Source organism: Arvicanthis niloticus, chromosome 15 (genome assembly GCF_011762505.2).
Source record: "Arvicanthis niloticus isolate mArvNil1 chromosome 15, mArvNil1.pat.X, whole genome shotgun sequence".
Classification (NCBI taxonomy): domain Eukaryota; kingdom Metazoa; phylum Chordata; class Mammalia; order Rodentia; family Muridae; genus Arvicanthis; species Arvicanthis niloticus.
The window spans coordinates 72,850,792-72,862,870 of NC_047672.1; the positions used below are offsets into that span (position 1 = coordinate 72,850,792).

A 12,079-nucleotide genomic window follows, 5' to 3' on the forward strand; every position below is an offset into this window, starting at 1 on the left:
CCATTAGATGCAGTTCAGACATGCAGGCAGAGCTTCAGTCTGGGGAGATGACTTGGTCACATAAGTGTTTGTCATTCAGGACCCCAGTTTGATTTCCAGCATTCACGTAAAAGCCAGATGTGGGGATGCATGCCTGTGACCCCCGTACTGAGAAGGCAGAGAGAGGATGATCTAGGACTCACTGCAGAGCTAGTCCAGCTGAATGGGGAGTTCCAGCTTCAGTGAGAGACCTCTCAGGAAAACTAAGGTAGAGAACAGTTAAGGAGGATGCCCAGTGTCAACCTCTGATCTCCACACACAGAAGCAGTCTGGCCACAGACACACACACACACACACACACACACACACACACACACACACACACATCACTTCAGATGAGAAGGAATCTTGAAGTCTTTATTTAGGAGTTGAGAACACATAGCATAGGTAGGTACTAAGATTGGCTTTCCTCAAAGGTACAAAAACACCCTTTATGAACATAAGATGCATTAAATATTCCAATGCATGTTTGGTCAGCTTCCTTTCTTTATACTAAATATTCCAGTGTTGGCCATGGCAAGATTCCTTTCTTTATACTAAGTATTCCAATGTTGGCCATGGTCAGCATCCTCTTTTTATAGTTACTATTCCAGTGTTTGTCATGCCCAGCATCCTTTCTTTATGCTGAGCTACCCAAGTCTGAGTTGCCTGTTCTTCTTGAAACTTCTCCCCAGTGAAGTTGTAAGGCAGCTTTGAGTTTTGCTAAGTTGGATCCAGGAACAGCTTGACGGTTTCCATACTGTTTGCAGACTGCAGTGCCTACAGAGGCCTCTGCCCCACTGTACTTCCTGCCAGGCAATTGTAACAGCATTAATTAAACTAGAAGAAGAAAGGCATTGCATGTCATTTTCTATATTGAATGTCTTCATGTTATGGAAGCATCTCCATGGAGAATCTCATATGCAGACTGAGAATAACTGGGAACACTATGGAGCGCAGGCAGGATGCTGTAAATAGGGAAACTACATTGCACCACACCAAAATGTGAGCTCCAAGTTACACTTCAGTTTCTGCACTTAAACTCTTGGGTGCCTGCAACTGCTTCATGGATACAGTACTTGTTGCTCCCATATCCAGGACCAGACTCAACTGCCATGAACTAAACATTTCTATTGTGTTCATACAGATTGATACAGTTTTAGATTTATGTTTCAGATGTGCCCAAGTTTCATACTCATGAACTTTATTTATGTTGCATATTAAAAGGCATGTTGCATTTTAAGCAAAAGATATAAGCTGAAAACAGGGTTCTTGCTCTTTCCCAATGGAAGAGTGGAAAGAAGAGTTGGGTAGATAAGGCTTTACCCTTCATGCCACGGTACATCTCAGTGGGGCTCTAGACAGCTGCCCTTCTCAGACTCCACAGGTAGCCTCTGGATGTCTTCCCCCAGAAAGATGCTGAGACCAGCAAGGTAGCAAAGAACACAGGCAACATGGAGTAGCAGGCAGAACTGGGAAGGACATTGATAGTCCAGGATATACAGGACACAGAATAGAAAATAAAAGTAGTGTCAGCAGTTGTCACAGAGTTTGTCAGTGCTGGTATGTTCCTGTGGAACACAGCACACTGAACTTTACCCCAAATAACTCCAGAAGCACCGAATAAATACTACAACTTCTATATTAGCTTTTTGGTTACATTGAGCAACTGGGCAAATAGCATGTGCTCTCTGCATCCATGACTAAAAACATAGAAATGCAGCTTGCATGTGCACAGTTTATACAGAAGCATCTCCACATATCTGAACCATCACACTGAAGATAAGATTCCTTCTAAATTCTCTTCCTATCCTGCTTCAAGCGATTGATAATTGTGAAGGGTTAGTCACATAGCTTAGTGAAGGAAGACTGGTCCAGGCATATCTGAGAAGATGAGATGACATAGCAGAAATGAGGCCAGTGTAGAGCAGAGGAGCCAGAGACAGACAGACAGATAGACAGACAGACAGACAGACAGACAGACAGACAGACAGATGTGTATGTGGGGTGAAGTCAGAAAATGAATGAGAACCCTGATATCTCAGAACTTCCCATGGTAAAGATTATGGCTTCTAGACCAAGTGAAATAGGATGCCATAGAGTAGAGAGGCCTGAGTACATGGTTGTAGAATATCTTGTGCACTGTGTGGAAGAATCACCTGTCAATACAAAGCTGATGGCCTATTAGCTGAGGCAGGAACTAGAAGATGGGACATCCAACACACACACACACACACACACACACACACACACACACACACACACACACACACACAGGTGTGTGTGTGGGGGATTCCAGAAGAGTCAAGAGTGGAGATTTGACCTGAACTCTGAAGAAGTCATGAAACTGAGGAGAGGTAAACTAGCCATGTGGCAGAGATAGACTAGAATAAATATGTAAGTTATGAATTAGTTAGTGAATGAGCCAAAGCTTATGGCCCAGTCATTTATCCATAAATAATTAAGTCTCCCAGCCAGTACCCACTGGTATGAGGCTGGGCTCTCATGGAAAAGCGAACAGTGACTCCAGCCCAAGAACCAGCAAGGGCAGCCTGCTAGACCTAGCAACCAAGGGAGCAGAGCTAGTTACAATAGACATGAACTGGCTTAAGGAGCTTGTAAGCACAGCCGAGCAGAAGGAACATTTTCCTGGGGGTGCAGTGGGACTGAAAGGCCCCAAACTGCTGAACTGGTAAGTTATAAAGTTTGAAAACAATAAAAGAAGCCAACATTCTGTTTGAAATTAACAAAATGAAGCCCTTAAAGAGAGAGTTAAATAATATTAAAAGGAATTCTCCAGAGGAAAGAATTTAGAGGAAATTAGATATAGAAAAAGATTTTAAGTTTAGAAAGCATTAAAAGAAAAGTAAAAGGTAAAGTTTCTGAAGAATAGAAAGAAAAATAGAGTGGAGACTTCAAAGAAAGAAGAGAGAAACTAAAGTGAAGTCTCCAAAGAGAGAAGAAAATTAGAGAAACTAAAAAAGAAAATGTTTTCCATTTAAAAATGGAAAACACTGTAGAAGAAGGCATATAGTTTTGCTTTGACTGTTATCATAAAATTAATTATATGTTCAATAATAATTACAATTTTATATATCCTCTTTAAGAAAGATCAGAATAAAGCACATTTAGATAAGGAGAGGACTAAAATAATTAAATGGTAGATTGAAGGTCATAGGACAGAGGTTAGAGAATTCTTCAAATCAGAATAAAGAATCTTGAGAAGAATGCAATCTGGGGCCTACAACAGCAGCAGAAAATGTTGTTCCAGATGAGAAAACCATGAAGGTCTGAAGAATTAGCATGGCAAACCACAGAGATACACTATTCCAAGTTAACAATCCAGATTCTGCTTAGTGATGCTACCTTAGAGCAATGTCATACTGTAGCTTATATGTTTCATTTCATAAACTTTGGAGGATTCACATATGTGTATATGCTAATACATCATACAGTTGATGCATGCTCAGAATTCCAATGAGCTCTTGCCTTGAATTCTGAAAAAGACAATTCTGAGATTGTACATATATCAGAGATGGAGGCCATTTTAGAAATGCCTTAACAGATTGAAGCTGATGATACTTCAACATGTGTATCCATTAGAATACAACAGTTTTCTTAGACATTATGACATAGAAAATGTTACATGTATCTCTTCCAACCCTACAGGTCAAGCAGTTATGGAAAGACCTAACAGGACTTTAAAGGAAAGGCCCATAGAAGAGAAAGGGGATAAAGTTTGTGGCCTAGGCATTCATTCATAAACAGTTAAGTCTCAAAGTCATGATTCTGGGAACAAAGAGCATAGGTAGTACATTTCTCGGCTACACACACTGGTCTCTTTCAAAGAGTCTCTCAGAGCATTGTGTTTATAATAGGGTAGGGTTTTAGTTAGAAGGTAGTTCTTCGAAAGAAGTGATAAGTTGTGGTCTACTGTAGGGAGCTGACAGAAGTCGGCTATCATCCTTGCAGCCATCTTGAGCCATATACACTGATAAGAGATTTGATTACAATAGCCTACAACAGCTGAGCACACTCTGATAACATCTTGTCTTAGATACCCAGGATCTTCCCTTGGGTGTGTGAAACTTAAAGGTGTGTGACTTAAGGTCATGACTTAGAGATCAGATTTAGAGACAAGACCTAAGGGCATGATTAAAGGCATGACTTAAAGGCGTGGCTTAGAAGTGAGACATATAAAAGGCAAGAGTCAGAAGAGAGTAACAGATTATTAGGCACTCAGAGGTACAACTTGGAACTAGGAATTAGGTTAGAGAGTACAACTTAGAGTACAACTTGGAGTAGGAATTGGGCATTGAGGAAGAAGACACTTGGACTAGAGAACTCAGAAGAAGAAGTATTAGTTATTAGGCACTTGGCACTTGGAGAAAGAACTTGGAACTTGGAGGCACTAGGGACTAGGAACTAGGGACTAGGAACTGAAGACTTGGAACTTGGAGAGAAGAAGAGAGACTGAAGAATAAACGGGATTGAATCACACTCTGTTTGGTCTCTATTCTTCACGTCCGTTCTCTCTCTCTTACTGAACCCCAACCCGCAGACCGGAGCAACTTGGGGCAGTGCAGGCTCTAACAGTTTAGCCCCTAAGGCTTTTGGCAGTGCGGGTTTCAATACTGACAGAGTGGCCCATGACATTTTGGCCCCTAAATGTAGGGCAGCTCAGGCCGCAACATTTTTGGTGCCCAATGTGGGGCAGAGTGGTCCTCAACATTTTTGGCGTCTAACATGGGGCAGTGCAGTTCTCAACATTTCTGGCCCCCAAGCGTGGGGCAGCTCGGGCCGTAACATTTTGGTGCCCAAAGTGGGGCAGAGTGGTCCTCAACAGTTTACCATGGTCAAGCTGGTGAGGAGTGCATAGAAAGTGGTAAGTTTTCATAGTAGACCTAATGGGATGGACTTCTTGGCCTCCTGTATATAACATGAAAAGAAAGAAGAAAAGGCTCACTTTATATGCCTGCTTAGTACATAGTCATTGTTCTATACAGTGGATTTCATTATGACATTTTGATATAAAGTACATTGATCAAATTTACCCCCTGATAATCCCTCTTTTAATTTTATGAATTTGGTTTAACTTGATTGCACACATTAAATAAATCATGATCTTATTTCTGAGTCCAGTTAATTTTACATAGTATAATCTGTAGTTCCATTCATTTTTTTCTAAAACTTATTCTGTTATATTTTCCTTCCTGGCTGAATAGTAACATACATGCCATGTTTTATTTACCCATTTATTGACTGATGAACATCTAGGCTGATTCCATAACTTAACTGTCATAAGCAGTGTCACAATAAACATGGATGTGCAGGTATAGAATCCTGACTGATTCCTTCAGATACATAGATAGGGTAAATAACCACATGACGGTTCTGTTTTCAGTTTAAGGGACCTCCATGCTGTTCTATGGTGGCTGTGACACTTTCCATCCCTCTGCAGTATAAAACCGTTCCTTGCACTAGCATTTGTGGGGATTGTGTTTGTTTTATGACAGAGATGTTGACAGTGCTGAGGTATAATCCTGATGCAGTTTTGATTTGTATTTCCACAGTGTCTAAGGTTGAACTTTTTTCATGTATCGATTGGCCATTTGTATTTCTTCCTTTCTGAACTTTCTACTCTGCTTACATTTCTGAGTTCTTTGTATATTGTAGACAAAACCCCTGTCAGATGACTAGCTGGCAAAGCTTGTATCCCTTTCTGCTGGCTGCCTCTTCACTGTGTTAGTTGTTTCCTCTGCTGCATAAAAGCTCAAGTCATATTTTCTATGCAGACAACTTCAGAGATGCATTTTCTCAGAAAACTTTGTCTGTCATGTGAATACTATGTTGAAAAAGCCAGTGTTCTAATAATGACTGTGGCTTTATTTAGAGGAAACGCCATGTATTTGCCCATGTCTGATCTCAGGACAGCTCATTACTTCATAATCAGAATGATCTCTAGACATTTACAAAATCAAAGGGTTGTGTACTTTCATTTATACACAGGACATATCTGTATAATCTTCACATATATTATCTAAAACATTAATCAACAAATAACTCTGGCACCCTAGTTTACCATCTGTTAAGTATCTATATCAATATCTAAATAACATTATTTGCCATTGGTTTTTAACCTCAGAGTAGGACTTGAATTTCAGCTGCCATTTTGGTCTAATTGTTATTTTTGGTTAATTATGATTTTATTAGAAAACCCAGATCCAAGAAGCTTGAGGAACTATTTCTTTAGGAGTTCCTTGACAGCATAAGCATAGCCTGCCCTGTTTAATGATGAAGACCCATAATTCATGGGATGAACCCTGGTGATTGAACCAAAATGTTTTCAAACAACTACCTGAGGAGCCAGTGGAACACCTTCAGATCGGCAGTTCATAAGAGAGCTGTTTTTGTATTTTAACCATGTGTTTCCAAAGTCTAAACAAAATTTTTTTTTTTTTTTATCATGGAGCCCTGCCATGGCGGTCTGTTGCATTTCCCACTGGAAGGTTATCTGATTTTTAAAGTAATTCCTTCAGGAAGCCACAAAGTTAGACTTCAGCACCCGTCTTAAGCAATGCCTCCATGCTTCCCAGAAGAGTGCCTTGAGACCTGGTGAGCAGCCTGGAGGCTATGCAATGGCCTAAGTCACCCATGCTGGCTGACACAGCCAGGCTTCCAACTCACACTGTTAGGGTCAAGCTCTTGTGTGTTCATCGTCTTGGTGCTCTGCCACTAGCATCTTGCTAGTGGTAATCACATTCTCTCCCACCCCCATGCCCAGATCTCCAGCTTTCCATGGAAAGAAACATCTCATCCAGTTTCTGTAGTTTAACTACTCTGGGTATTTATCTTGTCTGAATTGAATTTCCAGCCAAACCTCCAATTTGGATATCTAGTGTGTAAAATACAAAAATCGACCTGCCAGAATCAGATAAAAAAGAAATTCCACTGAAGATTCTAGACACACTGTTGAAACAGGAGGTCTAAGTCCCTTGCTGGTGTTTTAAGTGTCCTCCTATTGACACAGTAAATGGCATCTTCCTGGCAGAACTCACCAGAGCAGTGTCCTTGGTGGACAGGCAATCCTCACAAACCACCTTTTGGTTTTTCAGATAGAAGAATGGAATCTCTGCAGCTAAAATGGAACAAAACTGTATTGGTTCCACCTTGACATCCAAAATGAATAGTACTTGGCAATGGTACCAGGAGCACAATAGATATTACCTCAACCAAACTCGATTTGATTGACTGTGGGACTCAAATTAGAACACCAAAAAAGAATTGCCCAGAATGGTTAATCTGGCTCCTCCACATCTCCATCCTCAGCTGTGGTTCCTTTTATCTGTCCTTTCTACCTGCTCAGCCCTGTTCACCCCTTAGCTACTAGGAATGTTGTGGACCCTTCAACCCTAAGGAAACCTGAGAGAGAGGAAGACTATGTGCCTCATGTAAGATCTCTTTTCCTCTGGAAGCAAAAATCAATCCAGAAAGAATATTTTGGACAGATTTCCAACTTCCCCAAGAAAGAAAATCAAAATGGAGGAGGAGGAGGAAACAAGAGGGAATGCCAGAGGTAGAAACATTAAAGCAGTGGGGGTGGGGAAAACAGAAATGGGAGAAAAGGAAGAAAGAATGCAAGTTCTCAGCCACAGCCAAAGAAGACCCACCCGCCAGTATACATTTGGTTCAACCAAGCTTCTATTTCCAAGTCCTTGGTACTTAGGGGATTTTAAGATATATAATAGGTTTCAAGAGAATCATCTAGGATTTCTTATTGATCCCCTGAGAAGTGAAACCCATCTCCTTGGAAGCTCATTGTCTTCCTTTATAGAACTCCTACCACTTATCAGAATCCATTTGTCTGCCTGTCTGTCTCCTCTTACCTCTGGACTGAAAGATAATTAAAGGCGGGACTATCTCCTGTAACTCTTTGTATTCCCTACCCTTGATGTAAGTTCTGCCTCATGGTTAACTCTTCATAGATAAAGAATTTAAAACAAAGTATCATAAAACAAATCACTGGAAAGAAAATTGCTGGGTAGTTAGAGAAGCATATCTTGTGTGGTTGCATATATAGAAAAGGCTAAGTGTGGGGAAGGAGTCTGGGATTATTACGGAGTAGGAGTGTTAACTGGGAACTGGCAGAAGATAGGTTCTCAGGAATGCATGTGTTCTAATATTGTATTTCTTCATCTAAGTGGTACTTTGGAGCTGGGGACATAGCTCTGCAGAATAGTCCTCACCTAGTATCTGTGACACACTGGGTTCCAGCCTAATCTGAAATCACACAAGAATTTCCTGAGTGCTTTCTGCCTGCTTTTTAAAATTATATATATATATATATATGTGTGTGTGTGTGTGTGTGTGTGTGTGTGTGTGTGTGTGTATACTAAGAGAAAACAAATGAAGGAAAGAAAACAAAGCAGGTAGCTACTCTAGACCCATCAAAAGAAATTAAGGTGGATAAGAGATTTTAATTACAAAGGAGTTGCTTCTGTCTTTTTTTTTTTTTTTTTTGCTGAGTATGAATTAAAATTGCTTGCAAATTATGCAGCAATCCTCACCATCATTCCCTAAACATCATTACTCCACAGCACATTTTATTGCATTCTTCATCAATCATTTATTCTCAATAGATCAACACATCTGTATACATGTACAAATTCCAATCTAATTAAAGAAATCTACTGTATCATGTTTGATGTTATTGATTCCCTAAAATGTACACTAGGAAAGAACAAAAAGATTTCTTTTAGTCAGTAAATACTCAGGATGTCAGGTACTGAAAAGTGAGTTGTGCCTCTGATTAATTGACTTTAATAATAATCACTTTATTTATATAGAGACCTCGCCAAGGCATTTGGGGAGCTATAAAGTGATCCATAGTCCATGATTAAAGCATGATGCTAGCAATATATAACAAGCTTCCTTCCCAAAGCAAAACAAAGGGAAGAGATGGATAGGCAGGATGTGGAGGTGCAGGAGAGGGACTGGGCCATAGATCCGGTGTCTAGATGGTGACAAATGCTGCTTCATTAAGAAGAAGGGAGCTTCCTGGATTGGCCAAGGCCTGTAATTTAATAATGTAACACTGAAATACTGATCTGTGGGGACTTCTTCTCACCTTGCAGAGATACACACTTCCTTCTTCTAGTCCCTAGTGCCAGAAACTCAGATAATAATGACATCTTTTCTGCAAACCACATCCTATATATGAGTGGGATTTTTCATATCAATCTAAACCACAGAAGTTAAGGACATCACTATAAAAATCACTTCTTGGTGTGGAAAAGGGAAAAAAGAAAAGAAAAGGAAAGAAAACCTAGTTAATATTTTATCAGCTCTTGGTGAAGCCCGGGAAATAAACATACTTTTGAAAGTGCTTATGAGGGTGCTTACAGGTATGAAAGAAGAACAGAGTTGCTGTTCTCTCTACAGTCGCCTTACCATTTCTGTCTACATGTTCCAGGACCTCTTTCACGCCAAGGCCTGCATTCTCACAATGGCTTCTTGGTTAGTCTTTTTCAGTTCTGACTGTCTTGTAATGTGGTTTGATACCATGATGTGTATCTACAAGTAAAATGAAGAGGAAGATATAAACAAGCAGGAAGGAGGAAATCAGGGAAAGCCCAGTGAGGAGAAATGCTTGCTGTACAGTCTTAGGGACCTGAATTTGATTCCCAGAACCCATGAAAGAGAAGCAGGACATAATGAGATCACATCTGTAATCCCAGCCCTTCAACATCAAGGTAGAGACAAAGAGAGAAGAATCATCCCCAGGAAGCTCATGTGCCTGCTCAGTGCAGCGCACACGGCAAAGGAGAGCTGGTTCTGGAAATGTCGTCCTCTGACCTCCACTGGGATGTTCAAGCTCACACACACACACACACACACACACACACACACACACACACACACACACCAATATAAGAAGAAAATGAAAACAAAGGTTTCACTGAAATCCCCTATAGGCAACTGTTCTTAAGGCCTTTTAAAATTTTGCATTAATACTTGTGTTTGTGAGGGGGCTGGAGAGATGGCTCAGTGGTTAAAAGCACTGGCTGCTCTTGCAGAGGTTCTGAGTTCAATTCCCAGTAACCACAGGGTGATTCACAACCATCTGTAATGGGATCTGATGTCCTCTTCTGGCTTGTACATACAGATAGAGCACTCGTACACATGAAATAAATAAATCTTTAACAACAACAAAAAAATGTGTCTGTGGCCTAAGCCATGATAGGAAGCCCATGTCTGACAGTGACCGGATGGCCAGGAACTGGAAGCTGGATAGCCCAGACACCTAGGGTAGAACCTAACATGACTGACCAAAATATACCTAGCCCAGTTGTCATGAGAAAGGTTTCTTTTGGCATCTGATGGAAGCAGATGCAGGTACCTACACCCAAACATTAGGTGGAGCTCAGGGAACCCTTTGGAAGAGGGGGAAGAAAGTTGTAGGAATCAGAGGAGGAGTCAAGGACACCAGAACACAAGGACAAGTCCACAGAATCAACTAAGCAGGGTTCATAGTGGCTCACAACCTTGGAACCATCATGGGTCTGCCAGGCCCTCTGCATACATGTTCTGGTTCTTTAGCTTAGAGGTTTTGCTGGACTGACTCCTGACAGTGGAACAGGGTGTGTCTCTGACTCTTTTGCCTGCTCTCCAAACCCTTTTCCTCCTCCTGGGTTGTCTCATCCAACCTTGATAGGATTTGTGTCTAGTCTTACTGCATCTTGTTATGCTGTATTCAATTGATATCACTAGGGACCTGCTCTTTCCTGAAGGAAAACAGAGCAGCAGTGAATATCCAGGGGAAAAGGGAGGTGAGGATGTATCTGGCAGAAGTAGATGGAGGGGGGCATGGGGTCAGAATGTATGATGTGAGAGAAGAGTAAATATAGAAAAAGGTAATAATTGTGTTTGCTACACACACACACATACACACACACACAAACGATCCCCATGGGCATGTACCAAAGTATTGTCAATGGGTTTTGATACTGACATTAATAAAAATTCTGAAAAAAAAAGACAACTCAGTAAAAAGTGCCAAATGGGGTATTCTTCCAGCAGTTCTCAATCTGTAGGTTGCAACCCCTTTGGGGATTGAATGACTTGTGCACAGGGGTCACCTAAGACCACCAGAAAGCACAGATATGTACATTATGATTCATAACAGTAGAAACATTACCATTACAGTTATGAAGTAGCAATAACAATTATTTTATGGTTGAGGTGGTAGCATTAGGAAGGTGAGAACCACTGGCCTAGTTTTTTGTCTGCCTGTCGTCTTCTATTACAGATTATCTAGCCAACCTCCTTTCAAATGGAATTAGATGAAGAATATGACGTCACAAAAAGGCTGTGGCAGTCTAGTGATGGACTTTATTCCATGGGGCTGCAAAGTTAATGCTTATTTAGTTCAGTCATTTGAATTACAGCAACAGAAACATGGAGAAAGAGGCATTATAGGAAAGGAAAGAATAGTTAACAATGATCCTTACATGGTAAGATTGATGGTTCAAAGTGACACCACCTCAGGAGTTATGCCTACATAGAGGCAGCTAAACAGAAAGAGGAAAGGCCACAGCTGCTAAAGGGCTTTCCTCCTGTCTGAGCAGGGGCAGGGAATCCCTGTTGCTAAATTAATTTCACCTAACCTAATTAAATATAAACTTTATCTTAATGCTAGGTAGTTACAGTGACGATGCTTATGCGACAGACCCTATGCCCTGTGAAATAAAACGGACTTTTTAAAAAGTTTAGTTATATATCATTGTTGTCTAGACGTTGGCTGTGTAATCTGGGTTCTTGTTTGAGGAAAGCTGAAAAGATGTTCTGGCTGGGGAGGAAGGGGAGCCAGAGTTTACTGGGAATCCTTGGGCAATGCGTGATTGATGGGTGGGTGAGGAGTCAAGAGAGCTACTGCCCAGGCTTGAATAAAAGAGCTCTGATTCTTCAGAGAGCTAGAGAAAGCTGGGAGAGACGGCGTGGAAGGCTGCCATCAGTCTAGAAGAAAGGGCGCTCTCTGGGAAAGAAAGCAGACATTCGGGTA

General features: G+C 41.0%; 1 long non-coding RNA gene across 1 annotated transcript; it reads right to left on the reverse strand.

Moving 5' to 3' along the window:
• Positions 1-375: 375 nt before the first annotated feature.
• Positions 376-1,921, reverse strand: LOC143434450 (uncharacterized). Its single transcript, XR_013103926.1, has 2 exons — positions 1,345-1,921; positions 376-827 (listed from the first exon to the last, which is right to left on the reverse strand). It is a non-coding gene; the product is annotated as an uncharacterized LOC143434450 (long non-coding RNA).
• Between the last annotated feature and the right edge of the window lie 10,158 nt (positions 1,922-12,079).